Source organism: Amblyomma americanum, chromosome 4 (assembly GCF_052857255.1).
Source record: "Amblyomma americanum isolate KBUSLIRL-KWMA chromosome 4, ASM5285725v1, whole genome shotgun sequence".
In the NCBI taxonomy this organism is placed as follows: Eukaryota; Metazoa; Arthropoda; class Arachnida; order Ixodida; family Ixodidae; genus Amblyomma; species Amblyomma americanum.
Window position 1 is genome coordinate 215,140,259 of NC_135500.1, and position 17,557 is coordinate 215,157,815.

Sequence of the window (17,557 nt, forward strand, 5' to 3'; positions counted from 1 at the left end):
TCACTCGCGTATTCAAACCAATTCCATCTTTGATTTTGCAAAGATCATCGGGCTTCAGCACGTTTTTTTTTTTCGGCATGAACAACGGCTCTGGATTCTTAGAATTCACGGTACCAGCTCATCATATTCTGTCAATTCTTAATATGACCATAAAGAGCACAGGCCACACTGTGGATGACTTCCGGAGGTTCGCCTCTTAAGTGAATGGAGAAAGCTCATCACGGATTGCCACCACGCGTTTGGCGAGAGTCTGGATCAGCGTAAATATTTGTAAAGTGTGCTTCACGGCCATGCGCTTGTAGAGCGCTGTAAACCGGAGGGAAGAGGGAAGCTGAAGGTTCAAAGTTTATGACAGAGCTCCCACTTCTCGAATAGCTCTGTAACTCACTGGGTGGCGCGCGGTGTATATATTACTCACCGGACACGCTCGTAAGTTTGAAATGAAGAGATTTCAGCAGCCAGCCTAGGAATTCTGTTATTAAATGCACCACAGCCAAAAAGGCAAACTGGAACATGATACGCTCTCATTATGACACAAATCCAAACAGGTAGGCACCTTCAGTCGCAGCAGCCGGTTGCAAGTCGTCTACACTCGCCACGGTCATCATAGGGTAATGAAAACACATGCGGAGTTTTCACAAGCTGGTAACGCAATTCGCAGTTACAACGCTGTCTTGACTCATAGACATATCCACATGTCGCCTATTTGCGAACCGCATCCGCTTTTAAGAAAGCGACACTGCGCAATCACTTACACCGCCTTCGGCCTAATCACTGAGTGAGCGAGGAAAAAAAGGCAAAGGAGGTAACTCTCCGAAGGAAAGAGCGGATATAAAGAGGAAACACGGGGCAATGGCTGCAAGCTTCTCGTATACGTCTTCACGTACGTCACCGTCACTTCATTCCTCTCTTCCACTGGTCATCGAATATACAGATACTCTCATAATCCCATCTCCAAAGCCGAACCCCGTGGTAAACTCTAAGTAGAGCCAATTTAGTGTGGAGTCCGTTTTAGAAAGCGTTCAGTAGTATGTCAGCTTTAAAGAATAATCTCAGTTCGTCGACACAAAGCAACCCGCACACAACGTCTGCGACTGTCATTTTCAGCTCACATTGTTTCCTCAGGGTCGTAGAACGGTTGCCAACTGGATGTAGCCACCCAAAAAGAGCGCTCGTTAATCAGACTTGCCTTCCAGGTCGGTGTAACCACTGCTAAAGGCAGCATTTGCGTCCACACGCTCAAACTTTACCGGAGACTTTCGCGGCACTCTGTTTACGTTGATTAGGGGCAAAGATTATTAGCAAGAGCTGCTAATGTAAATGCATTAGACTAGTGGTGTCCTCGTACAAAATGAGCCGCGCGGATGAGTCATTACTGATCGACGGCTAATTAGGCCGAACATCTGCTCGCAACACTGGACGTTTCCTCACTTCTCCGACCAATCATAAGTTTCTTCATGAAATGGCGTGGATTTCGAAGAAACCCACACAAACAGGCTCCTTTTCGAGCCAATTTGTCACAGTCAGCTGAAGGCTAATTAGTTCCCCTACCCAATTTGAATGCCGCAAAAGCTGCAAAGGGAGTTTCTTCGGCTGCGCGTGATCTGCATTTTCATACAAGATATTTGTAGGTGACTGCGCTACGCGTCGAAGTCGTGTTATAGTCCACTTTCTAAAAGCCATTATTGGGATTTACCTAACCTACTATCGATTTATTGCGACCCCAGATGATGGTCCACGTCCACATCGTCAAGAACAAAGCAAAATATTTAATTACCGAGCAAAATGTAAGTCGACGCTAGTTATCGGCTTCCAGCTATGTCATACGTAGTTCCTGGGACCTAAACGAAGTCTTTCACTTACACCCATTACACTTTATTTGCGTTTCCAAAAATCCGCCGCAGTTAATTAGCAACTGTGGCGTTCTCTTGCTGAATATGGGTATTCTCAGAATTTACTTCCGACCATGGCGACCACAGCTACAAAATGAGAAAATGAAAAAGTGCTCGTGTGAAGAAATTTCTCACCACGTTAAAAGAACACTAAGTGGCCAAGAGCTCTCTACTAAGGTCATGCTTCATACCCCGCCTTTATTTTTTATGGTGCGCAAAGCATAGTATTAAAATGAACAGATCCTTGGATGCGCTGGCGCATAGAAAGACCTCACAAAGCCACTCAAAACTCAAAAAAATTAAATACAGAATCAAAAGATATCTTCTGTGTCTTTTCTTGTATCCTGATAGTTTCTGAGAAAGAAAAATTTGCGGTGGAAATAAACCAGTGCGTAATGGCGCACTGGTTTACTTATCGCTTGAAATTCTTGTTTAGGTTTTAAGGTCGCGGGATTATGAACACCTTGTCACCCATGTCAGAATACGCTGCGATGCTTGAAATGTTTATTTGGTGTTTTTGTCGTGCAGAGAAACAGCACAAGTGACCTGAGGACACTGGCGCTGCTAATTAATAATGCCGCTTTGCCGCGAGCTCCACTTTCGGAATCTGAACCGATCTTTTGCAATTTACTTACCTTTATTTCGGCACGTTATATTACGTCGTTTTGTTCTTGTGGGTTTAAGAAAGTCTTTCTCTCTCTCTCTCTGCGCACGGCGCGCGCGCGCGCGCGTGTGTGTGTGTGTGTGTGTGTGTGTGTGTGTGTGTGTGTGTGTGTGTGTGTGTGTGTGTGTGTGTGTGTGTGTGTGTGTGTGTGTGTGTGTGTGTGTGTGTGCGTTGTGTGCGTTGTGTGTGTGTGTGTGTGTGTGTGTGTGTGTGTGTGTGTGTGTGTGTGTGTGTGTGTGTGTGTGTGTGTGTGTGTGTGTGTGTGTGTGTGTGTGTGTGTGTGTGTGTGTGTGTGTGTGTGTGTGTGTGTGTGTGTGTGTGTGTGTGTGTGTGTGGTGAGAGAGAGAGAGAGAGCAGCACATGTATACATTTATACCGCAGCTTCGCTAGTGCTATCAAACTGGCCTGCTGCACACTGCTCGTTTGCGGGTTTTCGTGAAATGATAAAATATTGGAGTCAGCATTCGATTCCCTACCGGGCTGTTTCTTATCCTGCTCCTACAGTTTCTCCTCCTCTCGGCCTCCCCTCCGTGCCTGTAAAGCGTGCACCTTTGCACAGCTTTTGAGCGTGCAAGAAAGCCGAACATAAAGCTGAGCAGGCAAAAACACAACGGTAAAATAGAGCAAGGGGGATAAAGAGGGGGCACGCAAGAGGACACCATTAATCTTTCCACTGCAGCTTTATAATATGCAAATCTACTGGCGAGCAAATGCTATGTTAATTAGATGCTGCAAAGCGGTAGTAGGCAAGCGGGAGAATCTTCGCGACGCGGAATGCGCATCTCGTCGCCCCTTGCATCATAATAATGCAGCAGGCATGGCGTTAAAACCCATCCCGTAGATTAAAACAGCAAAAAAAGATGAAAACCTCTTAAACTGTAGCTCTGCCTTGGGGTCATTACACGCTCGAGAGAGACTATTCACGGAATACAACGTGGCCATATTTTAAAGCACCCTTCCCCCCCCCCCCCTTTTTTTTTATAGCTTACTTTCCTTTTTCTTCCAGTCGGATGTTTTCCAGTTTTGGGCTTTTAGTCTAGTGTTGCTACCTATCCGTCTCGGGTGCAGAGTGCCTGAAAAATGCCACTATGTGCGTTAGGCGTTCTTTTCTAGCCTCGGGCTCCCTTTCCTGGTTGTGCTCGCGGCAAGTTAAATGCCTTTTATTTGGTAGTTTATTCTGCAGTTTATTGCTTCATCCGCCAACCGACAAAGAACGATAAAAATAATAATTTCGAATACAAACTGATCGCTCAATATAAACGCGCCTCCTTTCTTTTTTTTTGCAACAAATCAAAGCAAATGCCCCCCCACCCATTTGTTGTTAGGATACCTCTGGAAATCATAACAAACTTCTCATTAGCAACACTGTCCGAGGAGAAGTGATCGCAGAAGTGAAGAAGTACGCGCCGTCGGTTCCCCTTTATGAACAAATGGTACCAAATGATATTTTTTGTCAAGAAAGGTCTCTTAGTACCTCCAGGCTCATTATGTGCGTTCATCGGCTAATATAATGGACAAACATCTTTTATATAGATTTCCTGTCATCAAGCTTCGCCATCTGGATCATTTCTTACGAATATTTAACAGCTTCGAATCTTCCCGAACGCGTCATCCAGAAGATACGCTTTTCTTTTTAACCTCAACTTTCGACTATGCAATTTTAGACTCGTTATTGAATCATCTTTGCCTGTCACGTAATAAGGCCATTTAAGATGACCCTTGAACGAGAAGTCAAGAGTGTACGTTTTTACACCACCGGTATTACGGAGCATTTACGGCGTCTAAATACCTGTCTAGTGAATTATATGCTGCATCACGTAATTTACTATGAATGGCATTGATAGGAATTAGACAACATAATTACTCAAATCACTCGTTTCTAAGAAGCGTGAACAGCAAAAATGCACTTACCGTTTTTCAGTCCCTCTTCGTAGCCTCCGACGACTCGATCAGATCGCCACACGCTTCACGGCCCAGAGCTGGTTGCGAAACAACGATACTAAGCAAATCAGAAAAGGCTGCGTTTCACGTGCAAGCGCGCAAGTTTGCCGGCTCGTTGTAACACTTAACCGAAAGTCATCGGCGAGGCGAAAAAAAAAATGCAGACAAGGCGTTAGATAAGAGTAACAAAAGAAACACAGAATTTACAACGACCAGATCATGGAAAAGAACTTTCCCGAAGAGCGTCCGACTCGGAGAAGCAGCGACGGCCGCGGCGGCGTTCTCAGGGTGGTTCAAAGAAGTCCATCTTAAGTGGAGTTCGGCGGCCGCGACTTTGACGCTCCGCCCGTGGAGCCAACACTGGGACGCCCCGGCAGCCGCCGAACCCTCACTTCTGGCGATCGCCCCGGAGGAGAGGTAGCTCCTCGTCGGCCGAACTCTCGCTCCCGAACTCCCTTCCCGGACCTGCCCTCCTCCTTCCCCGGCGGCGCCCTTCCTTCCCCAAAGATGCCGAAAACCCGCCGCGCCGCCAACGCCGCCCACTCCTCCATCTATCCACCGCTCGGCGCGAAAGAAAAGGCGGGAAAAGAACGTTTCCAGCTAATCCTCCTCCGGTGGACGTCGCTGGAAACTCTTACTCTCCATCACTTTTTCTGCTTGTATTTACGAACGCGCTTTCTGCCTTATCCTTCTCGTCGTCTGCCCTCTGGCTTTTTCTTTATATTTTAAAGTACTCGCGTCGCGGTTCGATTGGGACGCCAAGCGGCGCAGCGCGCCAGTGTGATGTTTCCAGGTATTAAAGATAACGGATGACCGTAGTTTCTTCTCGGGAGTTCACTGGAGATATATGTACACCGCGACTGGTTTGATCGCGGTCTTCTGTGAAAAACTTCTTCGCCCAAAACTATGAAAACAAGCTCGAAGTGCTGATGAGTTACTTCGGCTTGTAATGAGATAGCTACGCGCGCGGGATCATAAACTCGACGCTGGCGCTCGTTAGCGAGAGTTTTAGGCACCTTCCCCTTCTGCGCCTGTATATCATGCTCAGCCGTGTTAACTGTGACCTTTCTACCGGATCACCACTGCGATTTCTTGGCAACTGCGCTTTTCAGTCGTCCACGTGCGTGATTTAATTACCCCATAAAACGCTGTATCTCCGTTTCTCATCTTATATGGCAGCAGTAAAAAAGGAAAAGAGATGTGGTGAATTTCGCCGCAACATATATCGGCTTGGGCGAACCCTTTTGCAGGTCTCACCCGGGCCAGATCAACCTAACTAGACGTCTGTCCCAGCACTTTACTGAGACGCATTATTTTATTCACCCATTTACCACATTGCATGCTCCACTCGTTTCTTAGTCAGGAAAAACGTATCAAAATACTAAACCGCTGCGCCTTGGTGAACGCAAAAGCCGCATCAGCGCGACAGTCCGCATTCGACCTTTCCAAACGCATTTCAGAAGCAGCGACGGTAAAAGTCGTAACGGCGAACCTTGCTCTGAAGCTGGGCAAACGCCAGCATATGTGCATGATGCTGAGCAGCAGTTTCGTTGAAGTGCAGCGATTGGCGTCCGTTTTTCAACGACGTTAGCCAGGCCAGAGGGAACACGAATACAGAAGTACGACATTCCTGGCTGCGAAGCAGGGCCAGTCACATCAGAAGAAGTATGCAAACAATAGTCGCCACAGTACATGAGTTGCATGGGGCTTTTTCTTTCCCGCCTGTTTTTTTTTTTCAAAGGGCTTTGAAGCGCCTTGCCCGGAGTCGACTGCTTGCAGTAAGGATCGCACTGTCAGCATGCACGATGAGAGCAAACACCGCGCTGCTCTGTACGTTTATCTAGGCCTCGGCCTCATGCTCCTTTCGCGAACTCAAAACTAGCCTCACATGTGTGTGCGAACTCATGTGTGCGTGTTCGTGCGTGTTTGTGTTTGGGAAGAAAAAGAGGTTGAACGAGAGGAGGAAAAAAGAAGGTATGTTGGGAAACAATGCAGGCGAAAAACGCGGCTTCTATGCGCGGCGGATCTCGTCTGCAGCACCTATAGGAATCACCACGCAAGTTGCACCCGTATTTACTTTTGTAAACCACAAAATCGACCGCAGCGCAACTAGAACAACAAAAGCCTAATGTTCTTGGAAAGCTATGTTTTTAAACTACCAAGTTGACGAGACGTAATGTCAGAGGTTCAGCTGTCTTACCCCTCAGTCCACACATAAACAAAAAAAACTCGCCATAACCTCTCGTATACTTTTGTCTCGCCTTTCTGGCGATATCATCCCCTATCCCCGCCCTAGCTCATCCTAAACCATCCTGTTTATGAAGTTATTTCCCATCGTTGTGCTCAACTTGTTCAGCTGTAAATGACCTCAGGCTATGAGGGGCGCCGTAGTGAAGGGCTCCGGACATTTCGGCCACCCGGGGTTCTTTAACGTGCACTAGCGTCGCACAGTACACGGGCCTCTGAAAGTTTGCCTCTATCGAAATTCGGCCACCGCAGCCTGCGCGCATTGAGCAAGTAATAATACATTTATTTATTTATTGCAACGTACCTGTGCCTTGAAGACAAGAAAAGGGGCAAAAATTTTGCGTTATTTAGTCTGTTTCTTGCGTTCGTTAAAAATTCTATTATTTATTGTCCTTTAATAACAAGTGCATTCATGATATCGCTTCTGTTCTATTTGACTACAAATTTGGCGCTAAGATCAAATTGCATGGCTACATTGGCTACTTTTAGCTGAAGTTTTAGCTCATTTTAAAATGTGTCCAAAGGCAACTCTGATCCAAGCTCGTCTTACGAATACGCGAAAAAAAAAGGGGGGGGGGGGGGGGGGGAGGGGGGAGGTGATGGCAAACGTGAAGAAGCGTTCAACGAACTGCATGCGACAGGTTTTGTTCATCTCTTAGTCATTTGCTTTCTATCGCAAATAATAAGCGACAAAACTCTACACCTTAGCTCAACCGTGGTGTCTAGTGTATCATAAACGTTATGACTATGATGATACCATATATCTGTTTCCTTATTTGTTTAATCACTTGTGGGGGTCGAAAAATCTGCCAGAAACGTTGTCGAAGTTCGAAATTTGACCAAAATCTGTCAATCGATTTTCAAAGAGACAAAAAGTTTAGCAAGGAGAACCTTCTAGCATATGCTGCTTCTCTCTTGCTCCTTCGAGGCTCCGTTCGCTCCTTTTTTCACCGGCGGCGGTGGAGCGAGCAGCTGAAATCAGATCCACGCCTGTGTCTACGGCACAATCATAAAAACTGTCGGAAACTGAGGGGACGGCATCGACCACTGTTCAAAGATGGTAGCGTGAAATCGACCGAATTCTGAGCTTCCGTTTGTGTGTGTGGTACACTTTCTGGTAAGTCGCAACCAAAGGCAAGCAAGCAGACGGCTGCATACAGAAATTAGGGAACAATCGACTTCGCATGCACCTCGAAGGTAACAAAGCGAATTGCACGCTTCCTCAAAGTATCGATTAGCGTTGCCAAAGGTACAGAGGCTGAAAACTTTCTAAAACAAAATTTCTGGTATGTGAGCAAGTGCTAGGTGGTCGAAACTTTTTTTATTTTTTTGTTTAATTCACATTCAAGTATTACCATAGGAAGAATTTTAATGTCTTCATGTCTTGTTGTTTTGCACTGTATCACTCCCCTCTATAATGCCCTCTGGGCCAAGAGGGTAACTGAAATAAATAAAAAATAAATAAAATGCCAGGGTAGCGAGCACTTTTTAGCCCGTGTTGCTGAGTTGTCCGCCGGGCTGCGCACAAAACAGGAAAAATGTATTCGATGACACGACCCCTACCACTCATTCCCAGTGTACTTGTCTTTTGTTTCCCTATTTTTCTGTTGCTGTTGTTGCAATGCGAGGCGCCGTGTCAGGCGTTCGACTCTTCAAATGGCGCAAGGTCGATTGCAACAAAGTAGACGACCAATACAGGGCACTGCAGGCTTGCTTTAAGTGTTTCAGTGAGGCAGAACAGGTAGTAAGCCATAGCTCGTTATAGCAATTTGTATTGAAGAACACTCTCTCCCACTCGCAGTATAACTAGCGCTTCTCTGACCGCAATGACTATTAGAACGATTCCGGTATTTGGGGGAATCTCACCACAGCACCTACACGAACAGACCTTAGTTCCTACCGGGATAATAATAATAATTGGTTTTTTGGGGAAAGGAAATGGCGCAGTATCTGTCTCATATATCGTTGGACACCTGAACCGCGCCGTAAGGGAAGGGATAAGAGAGGGAGTGAAAGAAGAAAGGAAGAGAGAGGTGCCGTAGTGGAGGGCTCCGGAATAATTTCGACCACCTGGGGATCTTTAACGTGCACTGACATCGCACAGCACACGGGCGCCTTAGCGTTTTTCCTCCATAAAAACGCAGCCGCCGCGGTCGGGTTCGAACCCGGGAACTCCGGATCAGTAGTCGAGCGCCCTAACCACTGAGCCACCGCGGCGGGGCAACCGCAAAATGAAAATTGAAAAATTGATTTTTGAGGAAAGGAAATGGCGCAGTATCTGTCTCTCATCTCGGCGGATACCTGAACCGTGCCGTAAGAGAAGGGATAAAGGAGGGAGTACGAGAAGAAAGGAAGAGAGAGGTGCCGTAGTGGAGGGCTCCGGAATAATTTCGACCACCTGGGGATCTTTAACGTGCACTGACATCGCACAGCACACGGGCGCCTTAGTGTTTTTCCTCCATAAAAAAACGCAGCCGCCGCGGTCGGGTTCGAACCCGGGAACTCCGGATCAGTAGTCGAGCGCCCTAACCACTCAAATTAGATTTTTTGCAGCCCCCCTCCCCCGCTGTTCCCCACGAGTTTTCTGTGCGCTTGGGACCGGTGAAGTTAAAACAAAATCAGGTTCCACGAGATTTCGGGGAGGGACGCAAAAAAGCATGCGTTGCTGAAGTTTCTTTCGCTCCTTTCTCGAGGCTTTTCAGACGGCGCAGGAGCGCAGAAAAATAAAAGGGAATGCTTTCCCGTAGGTGCGCATGCTGCTATGCGAGAACACGCCGCCGAGTTCTTTCTTGGAATCTGCCTCGAATAATCGCGTTTGTACTCTGTTCCTCACAAAGGCGTCACTTCTGTACACCTACCAGGCACGGAAATTGCGTACCGAGCTTTTCAAAGGAGGCCGCTTTGAGTGTGTTTGTTTTACTCTGACACATTGTACAGTAAACTTGAACGCGCGCTTGAATGTACCCCGGGCCCCAGTTACACGGGCAGACACTCGGCGACAACATAACGCACACGTATGTTTGCTTTTGCGACGATAACTGTTTCGCAAGGCCGGTCGTCGGATTCGATAAATAAAGCAAGCACAGCAGCACAGCCTTCAAGCGATGAGCGTAGTAAGAAATACAGCCCGAGTATCTGATTGTTTGTTTTGTTTTATTTTTGTTCTCTCCTTTTTCGGGGCGGGGAGGGGAAGTAATGCTTGAGCTCATGAGTCTCCAAGAAAGTCACCTAAATTCCGCAGGTCCTCGCTGTTGCTTACGCCCCGTTCGCTGGAGCTGCCTTAACATATAGCCGTGCTCGGTGCTTGCGCGGCAGTAATTTGATGGCGATCGATTCAACCGTGTCCCGTTGATGTTTTTGTTCGTTCAACTCTTCGAGATCAGTCATTTCCGTAAGTCTCCTTAAAAGCGGAAAGGAAGGATATTTCGCGAGCGGAAATTGGAGACCCGTGCGTCTCGTACGCAAATAATCTTGATAACTGCGCTAAGCTGCCGTCGAGGAAGTTAGTCCTATAGCATGTCACGCTTGCTTGGCAGCGCGTTACAATGTACCAACAGTTTCTTTTAACAACTATTTACTATCGCCGCCTCTGCAGTGCATATGTTAGAGGAGACGTTAAGACTGCCACCAGCCGATTTATGAAGCTAATCAAAGTCCGCTAAACTTGTTTATCTGAAATTTGCGAAGCCCAATCTGCACGTGGCTGAGCACGTCGGCTAACACTAATCTTCCATGGAAAATGATTCCGAGCGATAACGTCATCCCAAGCGCCGCTTACTCGTGCACTCTTTTCGTTATCAAGCGATCTCGCAAAGACACGCTGAGGCACTCGCCGCAGCCCTCGCCGCGGCTTGCCCCCCCCCCCCCCCCCCTCCCCCCCTTCCTACAAACAGAAAAATGTCGCCTCTTCCGAAGCTGAGCTTACAAGGGAAAACTCGATCGTGCTGGTTAACACGGCACCCAAACCTTGCATAAACCGTCATAGCCTAAATGCGACAATAATTATTTATTTATTTATTTATTTATTTATTTATTTTTATTTATTCAATACTGCCAGCCACCTTTTGGTGGCCAAGGCAGGAGTGGTGATTCAATTTCACAGTGCTTTGTCAACAACGAAAAAAGGGGAAAAAAATAAGGCCTGCAGGCAGGCAGCAAAATTTCTGCGAAGAACTCAAATAATGGACGAGTAACAAACACTCTACATTAAAATTAAAAACAAAGCGCGACAAGGGCAAAACTCCAGGATCGAACCGAACACACTAACTTGACCGGCTGGGGTTGATTGCAGATAAACATGTTTCGGCTGAAGATAAGGTGAACACTTCACGAGATAACGCGTTCCAATCGGCTATCGTTCTTGGGAAGAACGACAGCTTGTACGCGGTGGTTCTGCATTTGGGCACTACAATTGTTTTATCGTGTTTGTGCCGAGTTTGTCGTGTTCTGTTGTACTGCATATAATTGTCAGTGTCTATTCTGGTGTGATTATTGACGACGTCGAATAACATTTTTAAGCGATGCATTTTGCGACGAGATTCCAAGGTGGGTAAACCGGAATGGCTAAGAAGATCAGATATCGATACCTGTCTCCCGTAGGCGTTGAAAATGAAACGTGGTGCCCTTTTTTGGACACGCTCTATACATTTTGCATCCATTTTCGTATGCGGGTATCATACTACGTAAGCATAATCGAGTAATGGACGCACTAGGGAAGTATACGCCACAAGCTTTGTTTTAGTGGAAGCATGTTTTAGCCGGTATTTTAAAAGCCAATGTATTTTAGATGATACGGAGGTTATGTTGTTAATGTGCGGGCTCCAACTTAGATTCGAACTGATCGTTACGCCAAGGTACTTAAATTCATCTACCCGTTCAAGAGAGACGCTGTTAATTTTGTAAGAGTGCATCAGTGGAACTTTTTTCCTGGTTATGGTCATTTGTTTGCACTTACTAACATTTAGTGACATTTTCCAGTTGTTGCACCAATCACTAACAGCACCCAAATAGTTATCTATAATTAGCTGGTCGCATTCGGAGAGAATTGTGTGATAAATTACGCAGTCGTCTGCAAAAAAACGAGCCTGCACGGGAGAATCGAACTTGAGGTCATTTAAATATATATAATAAAAAAAAGTGGCCCGAGGACAGCCCTGCGGCACTCCTGAGAGCACTGGAGTGATTGACGAACTTGAACCAGAGATCTGCACGTACTGCTGCCGGTGGGATAAGTATGAATCAAGCCATTGCTGAATTTGTTTATTTTCTAAGATGTGCTTAAGTTTAAGTAAAAGTTTACAGTGGAGTACTCGGTCGAACGCTTTTTCAAAATACAGGAAAATGGCATCAATGTGCCCTGCTGTATCAAGAGCTGAGAAGAAATCGTTGGTAGTATGTAATAACTGTGTCGTAGTCGATAACCCACGGCGAAAACTATGTTGGGAGTCAGTTTTCCTCCAAGAACGTTGCGATGTGCTTACAAATGAAGTATTCCATTACTTTACCTGCGGAGCACAGCAAGCTTATTGGCCTGTAATTTGTGACGCGAAGCCTATTACAAGATTTATGAACTTGGACAACTTTAGCCAGTTTCCAATCACTGGGGACCTCACCTCAATGCAGACTAGCATTGAAAATAATAAAGAGGTATTTCGCGCACCATTCCGCGTACCTGTAAAGAAATGTATTCTTAATGTAATCTGGCCCAGATGATTTCTTTATATTCAGTTGAAGAAGAGAGGAGAAAATGCCTGCTTCACTTATAGTAAGATCGGGTACATGGACTGCTTGATCTGAAATCAGCTGTCCGGACATCACCTACCAGAAACACTAACGTCCACACCACTTATTGTCATTTATTATTTTACTAACCATAGTAAAGCGGCAGCCGCTGCAAATTTTTTGTCGCCCTTCCACCTGCACTCGTGTTACGGTCGTCATCAATACAATTGTGATGACGATACGACTTCAGTGGTGAAAGGGCGGCTTAGCCTCGGCTATAACAAGACTTTGGTCTGCACTACATAGTATCAAAGGCCAATTTTACATAAGAGCTTTTTAAGCGGCCGCTCCTAGCTTCAGCGGTTTTGGCGTCGCCACTGGCGTCTCCTGGAAGAGGATCAGGCCACAGAAGGAGAACGGAAGCGCCCCGAAGAACAGAGAGGAAGAGGTCAGAATAGGTGAAAAGAGGACCCAACGTTGACGTAACACGTGTAATTGAGTGCGAAAGTATAATCGTCGAGACATTTTTCCCAAGCATTTCACCCCGGAGCGACTGAGCACCTGGGAAGAGCGTAGACTCACTGGAAAGCCGGCGGCACTGGGGTCTAACTACGCATCTCCCGCAAGCTGCAGGCGGATGCTCAAACCACCAGACCACCGCTGCGGTGGTTGTCATCAATAATCCGTCATCAGTCGTCGTCAGTCCAAAGCGCGAGGGGATAACGGCGACAGAAAGACGAAGATGGCACCGACAACCAACTGACTTATTTCATTCCAAAAGGACGCGTACACGTTTACTGCAGCCAACAAAACATACAGAGCCCTTGCCTGCACCACTGAGTTAACGCGTGCAACCTTTGGGAATTGTTACGCCTGACCCGATAACAAAACGAATCGTCATACCTTTAAAAGGTACAGTAACTACAGTTTTGTTATCGGGTATAGGGAATAATCGCACCTGAACGTCGAAAGTGTAAGTTTCCGCGGAGGAAAGAATTTCGTATTTCTGTCTTGGTTTGGCTCTGCTTTGTTCAATAAATTTTGGCTCCGTTATGTTTCGCTTACTTTGATCTTTTGGTGCCTCAAATTATACTATACAATAACTATGCATGTCGTCCTTCCGCAAGATGCAAATAACTTCGGCGTCAGCTCTGTCCTAATCTTTTCCGCGCAGTTCTAGCGTTGCAACTCGCATTGCTGGCCCTTGTGGTTTAACTACCAGCGAAAATATACGACTGTCTAGAATGGTTGCACGCGTATCTACAAAGGCGGCACACATATACCGCAGCGTTGCATGGAGCACGTTCGTCAGTTCGTCGACCTCGCGTCTGTGTCAGCTTTTCGCTGACTGACGAAATCCAAACGGCAGCCAAGGAGGTGCGGAGTGTGCCTCACACTTTAGGGGTCGCAAGAAAATAACACTATTGCTGAAGACGCTAAAACTAGTGATCGTGAGCCACCTTGCGTCGTCTGCATCCGGGCGAAGAAGCTAGGTCCTGTTTCCCGTACCCTCCTCTCATCTCTCTATCCAAGCAAATAAAACTAAAACCACTCCCCAGGCACAGGCTGTAAACGAAAAGCAACACACTCCGAGCCCAGCTTCAGAGTGTCCCAGCACAACAGTCCCAGCTGTGGTACTCCGAAAGCCCCGCGGTTCGGGAGGTCTTCGTGCCGATTTACAAGTGGGGAAGCAGGACGCGACGCGCATTGTTCGAAGAAAGCGCGCCAAGATCGATGCAAATCAATACGGTCCCCACCAGCGTGCATCATCCCGCACTACACAGGTATACGCGAGCGACCGGAGCAACTAAGCAAAGCGTGCACCGGGTCGGATGCCTCGAGCCGCGCAAGTGTGTTCACTCTTCCTCTGCGCAGCCAAACCAACAACCAGCGCCGTTCGTCGCTGGAACACACCGCTGGTAGGGACCGCAACGGAGGAATGGAGGAACAAGGCAACGGCGCATTGGCCACCGCCGGTTTGTCGCTGAATAAAGAAGGGCCCGTGCATCACGGCTCGATCAGGGAAAGTCCCGAAAGAAAAACCAGAAATAGGGAAAGGAGAACAAGCGACAAAGTCACAGCGGAAGAGAAAAAAAAGGAGGGGGAAGGGAAACGGAGGAAGTACGTGGGTAAATCGTACGTCCAGAAGCGTTAAATGATTAGCTGCAAAGCAAAAATGTCACGCATTTGTTCTTTCTCTTTGTGATCTTCTTTTTCTGGCCCCTCTCATAATTTGACTCTCTTAGCTAACCCAGAACGTGAGCGTGGACCGCTGCACGCTTTGCCTTTTTCCCCCGCGATGGTGGAGAGATGGGCCGCAGTGGGTGGAGTTCGATTCCTCGGGCTATGGTGGCGGCAGCGGGACATCGGTTTCTCCCACGCGTTCGGAATAACAAGGGCTTCGCGCTTTCCTGCGTTTGCGGGGCTAACGCCATCTAACGAGCTACGCCGCCCGTCGCCCCGGGACCCTTAGTTTCTGATAATTATAACTCCAGCGCGCGAAGGCCCGCTCCCATTCGCGTTTATCTCCTGCCATTCTATACCTTCTTTCTAGCTCCGTTTATATCGTTCTTTTTTAATAACTTTTATAAGCGACAAGAAATTGTACCACTCGCGCACGGTTTCCCGGAGAATCTGACGCCTTAGCATCTAATGAGGACGAAGAAGCTTTTCTTTTTACCTCTCAGTGCTGTTCTCGTCAACATTTTCATTTTTTACATATTTTTTATGCTGAATCGCAGGCGTGCGACTCCTCAAAATGTGACCCTTTTCTTGCTAGCTTTTCTTTTTCTTTTAGAGGTAGACGAAGGGGCAGCTTGGGAGGAGACTTGGCAGTGGGTAATAGAAAACCTGTTTCTTAAAGCAATCTGCTGCAAACGACTTAATGCCCAGCTTTACATCGGAGACAAAAGAGGGCATTTACGGGAAGTTCACTGTTTACAGTCTGCTTTGCTCACACGTGCCACCACGCCATCCACCGCTTAGTTCGGTTCTTTTCGGGAAATCATTTTCCTCGGTTATTGGCTTCTGAACTCGCAGCTTAACATGCATGCGACAATGTTTTCGCATGCAAGTTTAGCAGTATGCAGGAAGACTATCTACGCATGTGCGCGTGATAGGGGCGTGCGAATATCCGAAATTTCGAATAGCAGATCGAATATACATCTATTCGATTGGTCGAACGAATCAAATGGGGCATGTTCTCAAGTAATGGAACAATTGGCACAAAGTTCGAGCCACGACTGTTGCAAAAAAAAAAAAACAGCGAATGGTATGTACGGGATGGAGCGTTTAGTGCCGCGAAGTAGTGCATCCGCGTGGCGGCGTTCATAATGCGCATACAGCCCTCCGATATTCGAGGACGCGCCAGGCACGTTCAGCAAACCCTGTACTGATGGCAACACACCTCTAGGATATGGCTCTAGTTTATTCTCTTGCGTCATCAAAAGTAACAGGCAATTTTCCTATGCATATAATTTTATGGTAGAGTTAATATACTGACCTCGTGTTGCGACGTACCATAGCGCCGCCGATAGCGTTTCGCTGTCTCGTACGATTGCTCGTTTTGCAGGGACAGGCGCTCAAGTAGCGAATATTCGTAAAAATAATCGATTCATAGTCGATTCTATATTTAGCTACACGATTCACATTCGATTCAGTTTGTAAAATAATGTGCGAGCAAAAAACTTCACCGGGACTTGAATTTCCTCATAAGCAGCGCTTTTAGAGTCGTGTCCCAGAGCCGTGTTCGGTACAGCATTTTCCTTCTATTCGCTGTCATCCCTACAACGCTGTGACATGGTTCTCGTGCTGTCCTGTCAGTGTGCCTGTTCTACTTGCGCGTCGTACTCGGAATTGCCGATCCTCGGAAGCCCCGAACATTGGTTAGCCCTGGGCCCTCGGCTGCTGAGCCTGAGGATGCGGGTTCAATCCCGGTCACATTTCGATGCACTGCGCGGTGTGAGGGCATAGTAAATACCAGCTCGTCGAAATTTATACGGAAACTACGGCGCACCTTTCCCTCTTCCCCCTTTTTTCACAACCACCTTCAGCCCTTCCCTCACGACGCGACTGCGCCTTTCCTTCCTCAAAAGCGAATATTATAATACAGGAACGCATTTGCATTTTCACCTCTCTACGTACTCTCTGCTTGTGGTTGGTCACATATGCGGCAAGAATTTAACGGAACTTTGAATGTAGCAGCCGGGAAATAATGTTATCCGGGAACGTATTAACTGGCACAAATATAAGGTAACTCTGTGGGACATATTTAACGCACGCGATTTTGAGCGTATATGAACCGCGAACTTATCGACGAGGTTTCACTGTATACAGCAGAATCTCGGTGATACGAACACGGTTGATTCGAATTTCGCGATTATACGAATTCGCGAAATTCCCCAGCCAGAGTGCATTGCGTACGATGAGCGGAATTTCGGATGTTCCGAAATCTCTCCCTCGCCTATACGGATAACACGAACGCGCGAGCCGCGACCGCACCCTCGAGAACTAAGCGCTGCCCGCACACCATTGCCGTCGCGATCCCTAATCGCGCGGTACGCATCTCGCGCAGTGAGCGGCGGTGCGCGGCCCACACATAGCCCAAAAACATCGCCGACGTCGCGATCGCTAATCGCGCGGTACGCATCTCGCGCAGTGAACGGCGGTCCGCGGCCCACACATAGCCCAAAAATATCGCCGACGTCGCGATCGCTAATCGCGCGGCACGCATCTCGCGCAGTGAGCGGCGATGCGCGGCCCACAGATAGCCCAAAACATCGCCAAAGTCGCGATCGCTAATCACGCGGTACGCAACGCACTCAGTGAGCGGCCGGCACATCGCCAAAATCGCAATAAGTAATCGCGCGGTAGGCATCGAGAGTAGCGAGCCGTGACCGCACAGCAGCAAATAAATCGTCAGCTGTAATCAGATCTGTGTGAATGCATTTTTCGTGCATGCTTCTGCACAGGAATGTTGTTCGTATGGATACAAAATTTAGGATGCAAATTTTTTCGCGACCCGTGAGATTCGCATCACCGAAATTCTGCAGTATGCTTTGTGCTGCACCAAATTTCTACCAGCATGGCGGGA